The following is a 10,220-nucleotide window of genomic DNA, read 5'->3' as shown; positions in this document are numbered from 1 at the left end:
TATATATATATAAACATAATTAAGGGATCAGCAAGCATTTGCTTCACCACATACCGAAGTTCAGAAATAGCAGCTAAAAAACCTGAGACTCCAACAGATAGCATTACTTGTAACTCACAAAGGCAAAAACAAGAAGAATATATATATATTATAGCCTCAGATCAACCAAAGCCTTGTGAGTGGATTTTGTACATGGTAACTGAAAGAAAACTGTCGTATATATGTGTATATTTGTGTGTGTGTCTGTGTTTATACCCTCACCATCGCTTGACAACCGATGTTGCTGTGTTTATGTCCCTGTAACTTACCAGTTTTGGAAAATACACTAATAGAATAAGTACTAGGGTTACAAAGAATAAATCTTGGGGTTGATTTGTTCGACTAAAGGCAGTACTCCAGAATGGCTACAGTCACATGACTGAAACAAGTAAGACAATAAAAAAACTATGCCATTTTAATACCGAGCAATGCCGGATATCGCTGCTAGTTTGTATGTATATATATATATTATATATATATATATGTGTAGAAAGAGGAGAGATATGTCAGGCTTCTTTAAATCTTTTCAACCAAATTCATGTAGAAGGCTTTCATTGGTCAATAGTTATAAAAGAAAACACATGCCCAAGAAACATTGCTGTGGGACTGAACCAGAAGTCATGTGGTTGAGAGGTGAATTTCTTAACTGCACTGCCATATTTCTACTAATGTATCCCCACCTCATTCTCTCTCTCACTCTCACTTTCTCTTTTCTGTTTTTGTTCCCTTTCTCTCTCTTTCTCCTCCATTGTATGCCTGTATCTGTGTTCAGTGATACTTCCTTCATTAATAAAGGTCATCTCAATATTCCTCTGTGTCTGTGAGACATGGACACTGACAGCAGAAAACGAAAGAAGAATCCAGGCTATGGAGATGAAATGTTTCAGGAGACTTTTGGGAATATCATACAGAGATCATGTCACAAATGAGGAAGTGAAAAGAAGAAAGCAGGCAATAGGGCCTTATGAGGAACTTCTAACCTCAGTAAAGAAGCACAAGCTCAGGTGGTGTGGGTATGTCACATGCTCATCAGGGATGGCCAAAACAATCCTTCAGGGAACAGTTAAAGGTGGCAGATGCAGAAGCAGACAGAAAAAGAAGTGAGAAAACAACATCTGTGAGTGGACAGGCTTAAAGATGCAAGAAACGGTGTGAGAAGCAGAAGACAGAGATGAGTGGAGGGCTCTGGCTGCAAAGTCATCAGTTGTGCCCCAGTGGTTATCCAAACACGGGATATGTAATATAATGTAATAGTTTGATGAAGATTTTACTGCTATGTTTAGCAGGGCAAGCAATGACATAGAGGCTTTTGTAGAATTGTATGACTCAAGTGAAAAGTTGATACTACTAGAAGCAGCTTGACTGACCTTGTAGGGAGTTGGTGTGTTGAGTTGTATGATTTGAGCAACAATTTGTTGCTATTTCTAGCAGACTGATTGACTTTGCATAAGCTCATTTGTTGATTCCTCACTGGAAAGTTTATACAGATGAGATTTATTTCTGCCATTAGAATATTAATAAACTGGCAGAAATTTGAAAATTAATCTTTCTATTGACACAGTTGTGTGTCTGAAAGTGAGGCTTTCTACAGAAATTCTTGAAGTGCTGATATTTCTGTCTCGAACAGATGCAACTATTTTCAACTTCCTTTTCTTTAACATGGCAATTATATTGAATTATTAATAGAAAATGCTGGGAATTAGCAAAATCATTAGAACATCAAAAATGCCTTGGGGTATTTATTCTAGTTCTTTACATTCTTTGTTCATATTCTGCCAAAGCCAATTTTTCCCTTTGCTTTGTATACATTCAGGATTAGAAAATAAGGTGTGGCTGTGTGGTAAGAAGCATGCTTCCCAAACACAAGGTTTCAGGTTCTGTCTCACTGTGTGGCACCTTGGGCAAGTGTTTTCTAGTATAGCCTTGGGTCGACCAAAACCTTGTGAGTGGATTTGGTTGATAGAAACTGAAAAGAAGCCCATCATATGTGTGTGCTTGTGTATGTATGTATGTGTGTGCCTGTTTTATATTTTTTTTATGATGAGGAATTCTGTACATTATTTACATTATTTAGATTGGACAGATATGTGACCTCATCTTGTTTGTTGTTACCATGTTTTAGCTGATTTACTCAGCCTTCATCAAGTGTTCTGGTGGAATTTTGGACCCAATTCTGGGTTCTCATTCCTAAGGTACTTCGTTTGCTGATGTTATTATTATTATTATTACTATTTATTCAAGACACTGTATGGAATTGAATTCGGCCTAACTTCAGCTCCATACCAATTAGATAATACTGTTCTATATTTTAGAGGTGAGGAATTCTGCACATTACTTACATTATTTACATTTGACGGATATTTGTCCTCATCTTGTATGTTGATACCACAGTGTTTTGACTGATTTACTCTCCAGCCTTCATCAGGTGGAATTTTGAACCCAACCCTGGGTTCTCATTCCTAAGGTATTTGTTTTGCTTATGTTATTATTATTATTATTATTATTATTTGTGTGTGTGTGTCTGTGTTTGTTCCCCACCACCACTTGACAAGCGGTGCTGGTGTGTTTATATCCCTGTAAGTTAGCGGCTAGGCATAAGAGACTGATAGAATAAGTACGAATCTTTAAAGAAAGAAATAAGTGCTGGAGTCAATTCGTTCAACTAACTAAAAATTCATTAAGGTAGTGCCCCAGCATGGCCGCAGTCTAATGACTGAAACACGTAAAAGATAAAAACAGAGATAGTGACAAGTGCAGTTAAATCTTTATCTGAGTGTTTCTCTTTCCCACTAACTCAGAATCAGATCTTCTGACAAACATAGGAGAGGTGAGCGTGGGGCTTGCATCTTCTTTACATCTGTTATATAATAAATACCATCTAGAGATCATGGTGGATGTAGACAAATATGATAGACAGTGCAGAATGAAAGAGTTAAAAAAGTTACGTAATGAAACAGAATACCTAATTAGTAAACCCTCATCTTGTTTTTTTTTTATCTTTTATGTGTTTCAGTCATTAAACTGTGGCCATGCTGGGGCACTGCCTTGGACAATTTTTAGCTGAATGTATCAATTCCAGTACTTTCTTTTTAAAGCCTCATACTTACTCTGTCAGTCACTTTTGCTGAACTGCTAGATTACAGGGACATAAACACAACAACGCTGGTTTTCAAGTGGTGGTGGGGACAAACACAGACACAAAGAAACACACACACAAAGAAACACACACACATACGATGGGGTTCTTTCAGTTTCCGTCTACCAAATACATTTATGGTTAGTCTGAGGCTATAGTAAAAGACACTTGCCCAAGGTGCCATGCAGTGGAACTGAACCTGGAACCATGTGGTTGGAAAGCAAGCTTCTTACCACATAGTCATGCCTGCACCAATAAAAAGGTAAATAAGGAGCTTCTATGTGTTTATTGAATTTCCAGAAATACAAGATACATGCCAAATCATCCTTAAATCTCATCCCTCAATTTCAAATAAGAAAGATGCATTGGTTAATGTACTCCTAGACATACCATGTTTGTAAAAAGATCCTTGTGATAGTCATGGCTGGGATGTATGATGAGAGATTGCTGGTCTGTTTCATCAAAGCTTATTTAACCCTTTGGTATTCTGATTACTTTCTCAAATGTGATGCTTATTCATATTATTTTGAATTACTCAGGTATTGTCTTGTACCTTTAAGATCTCAATGTCAGTGTATATTTTTAGAATGACATTGTAGGGTAGGTATGCAATGCCGGATCTGGCCAGCTTGATCATAAAACAGATATAATATATGGGCCAGATGTGGCTGTTTTAAATGCTAAAGGGTTAGGGGTTAAGCATTAACTACCTCACTTATTTTCCACTCATCTGTAACTATTAACTACATTTGTACTGCTACAACTGTTCCATAATTTGCAACACTATAACAAATGCATACATGCCCACACGTGCAGTGTACAGAAACTCATTTCTCTTGATTCTTCACTAAGTTAATACAGGCTGTATGCATATCTGCCATTAGAATATTGATAAGCTGACAGAAATTTGAATATTAATCTTTCCAGGTTAATTTGGATGTGCTAATTAATATATGTTACAAAGGCTACTTCTGTCACTAATAGCTAATTTATACACAGCCTGCCAGCTTTTCACTACATCACTGGCTGTTTGGCCAGTATTCTATATAGATTTGACTGATTTTCTCTCTGGCATTTGGTGTTTGGCTTCCAACTGCTGATGATCTACAATATGGTGAAATCACATGATATGGTAATGCCATTCACTAGTGCTGACAAAAATTAGTCAACTGACATAGAATTTTGATGCTGGTGATTTTCTGTGCTTGAGAAGACACATCAAATTTAGTTGAACCATGGCCATTGCCAGCGCTGGTGATGCATGAATGATACCCGTTGCCAGTGACATGTTAAAAGCACCTGTACCGATGACATATTAAAGGCACCCAGTACACTCTTTGGAGTGGTTGGCATTGATAAGGGCATCCAACCACAGAAATCACACCAAAACAGACTGGAGCATGATGCAGCTCTTCCAGCTTTCTAGTTCCAGTCAGACTGTCTACCTTATGCCAGCATGGAAACGAGAATACTAAAAATGAACCCACCCACACTCAAAAATTAAGTAAAAAAACAGGAAAAATCCAGAATCCTTGTCCTGTACCAAATTGATCCCAAAATCTAATCAGTTTGTGCCAGTCACGAGGCTAGACAGCCCTGAATGTTTCATCTGAATCCATCCAGACGTTCTTGAGATATCTTGTCCACGGACAAACAAACAAACATGACTGAAAACAATACTTCCACCTTTGCTAAGGGAATAATAACACTTTCTACTATAAGGGAATAATAACACTTTCTACTATAAGGGAATAATAACACTTTCTACAATAGGTAGAAGGCCTGAAATTTGGGGCAGGGGGATAGCCGGTTACATCGACCCTAGTACTCAACTGGTACTTAATTTATCGACCCTGAAAGGATGAATGGTAAAGTAAACCTTGGTGGAATTTGAACTCAGAACATAGTGGCAGAAGAAATACGGCTAAGCATTTAGCCTGGTGTGCTAACGAATCTGCCAGCTTGCTGCCTTAGCAGTAGTAGTAGTAGTTATAATAATAATTTTCCAGATTGTTTACTGCAGCCTAAGCAAAACATCCAGGTTAGGATAGAGTTGCTAATTTATATAGCATACACAATATATACTTACATATTTGCAAATACATTCATAAATATATACAGGGAGCAGTGAATAAACTGTTGTTTAGATAACGCAAAAATGAAAATAACACTGACATCTCATTTTAACAGATATATTTACCAAAATTACATAAAAATATCTTGAAATACTAAAGAGTAAATTTATTCAATAAAATACCCATTAGTTTCAATCACGGCCTCGTGCAACTCTTCTGGATGTTCTCTTTGTTTAAGTTGGTGAATGCTGCCATAATCCTTGCCTTCAGTTCATCTTTGGTGTTACAAGGAGTTTTGTTGGTCTCTTGCTCAACTGCATAATAATCAAGGGGGTTGCAGTCTGGCCAGATGTTAGCGATGATGTGGTCGAAGAAATTGTCTGACAGCCATGACTGGGTTCTCCTGCTTGTGTGGCATGGTTCAGAGTCCTGTTGTCAGACATAGGGCATTCCATCAGCCACTCTCTTGATCCAGAGTGGCACTACCTCCTCCAGGCACTTGATGTAGGCCTCCATGTTGAGTCTGAGGCCATGTTGAAGGATGAATGGAGGCATAACGTCACCATCACTAGTGATCACTCCAAACACCATGATCAAACATTCATGACTGGATGTTTGATTTTTATCACTTTCAGTACATGTTCTCAAATTGCACTGTCCTGAGATTGACACCCAAACACTCTGAAAAGTTTGTATGGGAGTTTCCATCCTGAATGCCAAGTTGTACAGCATGTCGTTTCCAAATTTCTGGCTGAGTGAATTTCATCATGGTGTTGTTTTTCTCAAAGACAGTGCCCAACTAACCCTACTATACTGTGTAGTCAACGAAATCAAAAGCAAACAATGTGCGTGTGCAAAATTAAAAATATGAAATGGTGACAATTTACCCATCACACCCTGTACATGTGTGGTTGGCGTTAGGAAGGGCATCCAACTGTAGAAAATCTGCCAAATTAGATTGGAGCCTGGTGTTGCCATCCGGTTTCACCAGTCCTCAGTCAAATCGTCCAACCCATGCCAGCATGGAAAGCGGACGTTAAACGATGATGATGATGATGATGATGATGTATATGCATATAAATTTATATGTGAAGGCACATGGCTTAGTAGTTAAGGTGTTGTATTCATGATTGTGAGATTATGGGTTTGATTCCCAGACCAGGCATTGCATTGTGTTCTTGAGCAAAGCACTTCATTTCACATAGCTATGCAATCATTTCATCATCTGATATGTGGCACATTGTGCACCTATTCAGATAATGTTGATTTCATGGATGGAGTGAGCTTATGTGAACACAAACATTTGATCACTATAAGCAAATCATCTTGTTTGGCAAGAAATTACTGAACCCACATATGTCGTCTAACAACGGGAGAGTCCATGATAGATTTATATATACTCATATAGAAACATTTGTACATGCAAACATACATACATCAAAACACTTGCACACGTACATAAGCAAATATGCTTATATTTCTTGATGTTTTGCCATACAGCTCTTTCTTTTTCTTCTGTATTTGCTAATAATTCACAAATATCTGCAATTATTAAGCAATTACTGATATGCTAAGCAGGTTGTTTTAATAATTAAAAATTTACTAATGAGTATAACTATCATAATTTTAGCTCCAGCTTTTATTTTACACTTTCTGTGAAATTGGACAAAATAGATTGTTATAAATAAATATTTATACAATTTCTCCTCAGGCAGTCAAAGGGGAAACATTCTGGTTGATTTCACTGCCTCTTTTTCTGCTCATGAAGAAACATTTTAAAACATTTGCTTAGGTATTGGTCTACAATATTTCTTTGTCTGTACAGTCTCCTGTAAACTCTTGTACTTCCTTTAGATTAGATATACTCCATAGTATAGTGAATGTGTTTCCAACTCATTTGGCATTTTGATTCAGTTTGAAGCAAAAGACAATGATTTCTAAAAACCCTATTCATAATGTAGGCTAACATACATTATAACTTTAACAATATTAACAAATAAATGAAGTAAAGAATATAGAATGTTAGCAAAATTTGTGTGCAGGGATATATGGGAAAATCTCATCCATGTAGTATATATACAGTCCTATAAATAAGAGTCTTTAGAGTGAGAATAGATAGAAATTATCGAAATGGCAGCATACTTTTATTGAAAAAAAAAATCAATGCTTGGTAGAAATCTTACACTGTATAAGCAACAAAATCTTCCAGTATCATTCATACCATTAGAACCCATTGTGACAAAAAATATTTGTAAATTTAATACAAAATAACAACAAAAGTCCTTCCTTAGTTTGGCTTGTCATGTGTAAATTAAGGAGAAATAATTAATTTTTAGGACATAGATTCATAAGCTTCTTTTTCTATTAGTTGAGATTAAAGATTTCCTTAGGACCACTGATTTCTACTAAAAACAAAAACAAAAAAAATGTTAATCATGACACTAGTAAGATTCCAACTCTGAATGCATACTATTGATAAATATTGTAAAATGTATATAACAATAATATTTTTTTAACATAAAATTGAGCTATAGGCTAGACTAAACATTGACCTAGGCTGGATCTAGCATGTAAGCCATATGTTTGACACCCCTGCACAATTACGTAATTTAATTTTATGTTTCTTTGAAGGATTAAAACTAATAAATCAAAACTGAATATGAGTAATACTAATACCACTAACCTGTGACCATTGAATTGTACCAACTGATTTCTACCATTTACCCATACTCTGACTACAACTACTGAATTATACCACTGACCACAACCACTGACATATACCACTCAATCATATCTCTGCTACCAATGATTTCTATCACTGACCACTATCATTAAGCCATGTGACTGACACTTGCCACTGACCAATACCATACACATCTACTACTGACTACTACATAACATTTAACACTAACCCATGACACTAACCCTTATAACTGGGCCTACCAGTGATCCATATGCTGACCAATACCACTGACATAGCTTAGACTAGGTGACTCTGTAGGAGAACTAATAAACTTATGAGCAACATTATATATGGCCAGTCAATGCTCTAGGAAGAGTTGTGAAACTGCATTCAAATCTTATCTCATTGTCTTAAAATAAGGGAAAGAAACAGATAATTCAGTCTAATTATCATGTATATATTCTATTGGTTTTACTGAGTTCTATATACCTACCAAAGGTGGAAAAGTTTCTTTATAATCATTTTGTTTTTGCAAATTACAAGTTTATAACTGAATCTGGTTGAAATTTTTTTCAAATCTAATAATGCGTCCTCAGAAATACTGATTAAGTCATATTGAAGTTGTATTAGTCGTAGTAATTACCCGCAGTTTGTATTCGTTTACTTGTTTCAGTCATTGCACTTTGCCCATGCCAATACTTATGCCAGAGTTTTATGTGCAACAGTAACCCATCTTGTGATAACAACCACTGCTAGATTTTACCTCCTCTACCCAATAAAAAGTTAGGGCAGTCATGATTGGGTTGTCTTTGACTATAGATCACCTATGTCAGAGCTGACCAGGGGCTAAATGGCAACACATAAAAATTGTATTTCTTCATTGGTAAAGAAAATAAATAAATATCTCACATGTTTTATTGGTTCTGTTCATGACAGATCTCTGTTATAAATCTAACAGAAGCAAAGAGATTACTATGGCTACCCTACATCATCGAGCACTGTCATCGTTTATTTTCTCAGTTTTACTCATAGTAAAATACGTTTTTATTTTTCCCCTGTTTTTTTTTACTATCTAATCTATCAGATATTGCATCTATTTCTCTTGTAGTTGTGACACAGGTCTCTGAATGATTCCTTTTAGCTGACCTCTGAGAAAACGTTTAGCTTCACTAGAAGATTTCACTTTCTTTGAAATATTTTGGGATAATCTTCTTAACTTCTATACACACACATGTGATGTGAATTATTTGTTACTTGATAATTTATTCACAATTGCAGTATTGTACAATGGCAATTGTTTCTATGATTTTCCTATATCCTATTCAAGTTTTGCAGCAAAGCTTAATAGGAAGTCTGAGAAGATTTTGATTCTTGTTAAAGAATTTTACAATAATAAGATATAGCATGATTAAATCTTCTCTTTATAATGAGACAAAACTAATAGAAACTGTTCCATGATTTATTTTGGAATATTTGTTTGCATATTCTTGATAAAGAGAATCATTATTTGCCTATCTAATATTCCTTTTGATAATTAGAATTATTATTTACTTATAAAATATTCCTTACGAAATGAATTCATGGATATTTCAATTTCTTTCAACAGAGCGTACTTCGTGATTTACTGTTGTTAAATGTATTGACTCAGTTGAATAATGTTTCTTATTTTAGTTTATATATATATATATATATATATATATATATACATGTATATGTAATTGTTGAATACTTGAATTGATTCTAATCTTGAAATGCTATTTGTTAGTAGTGTAAGAAATTCATTTTAAACATTTACTAAAAGCTAGTCTTTAGTAAAAGACTGATTCAACATCCTGGGGGGCTTGCTTTCAAGGGCTATGTCAATCATATTAAAACCAATTATAATTCAGTCTGGTAATATTGATCTTTGGGGACTATTAAGTTAAAGAACATAAATAGACGTTACAGCAACATAGACAGTAATACATGCAGATACATTCACACTCACACACACACACACATCATATATATTCTTTCATTCTTTTATTCTTTCACTTGTTTCAGTCATTTGACTGTGGCCATGCTGGAGCACCACCTTTAGTTTTAAAAAATCGACCCCAGGACTTATTGTTTGTAAACATAGTACTTATTCTATCAATCACTTTTGCCAAACTGTTAAGTTATGGGGACATAGATATAACAGGCTTCTTTCAGTTTCCGTCTACCAAATCCATTCACAAGGCTTTGATTCACCTGAGGCTATAGTAGAAGACACTTACCAAGGTGGAATGCAGTGGGACCGAACCTG

Source organism: Octopus bimaculoides, chromosome 8 (assembly GCF_001194135.2).
Source record: "Octopus bimaculoides isolate UCB-OBI-ISO-001 chromosome 8, ASM119413v2, whole genome shotgun sequence".
Taxonomy (NCBI): Eukaryota; Metazoa; Mollusca; class Cephalopoda; order Octopoda; family Octopodidae; genus Octopus; species Octopus bimaculoides.
Note: the sequence above shows the minus strand (reverse complement) of the source record.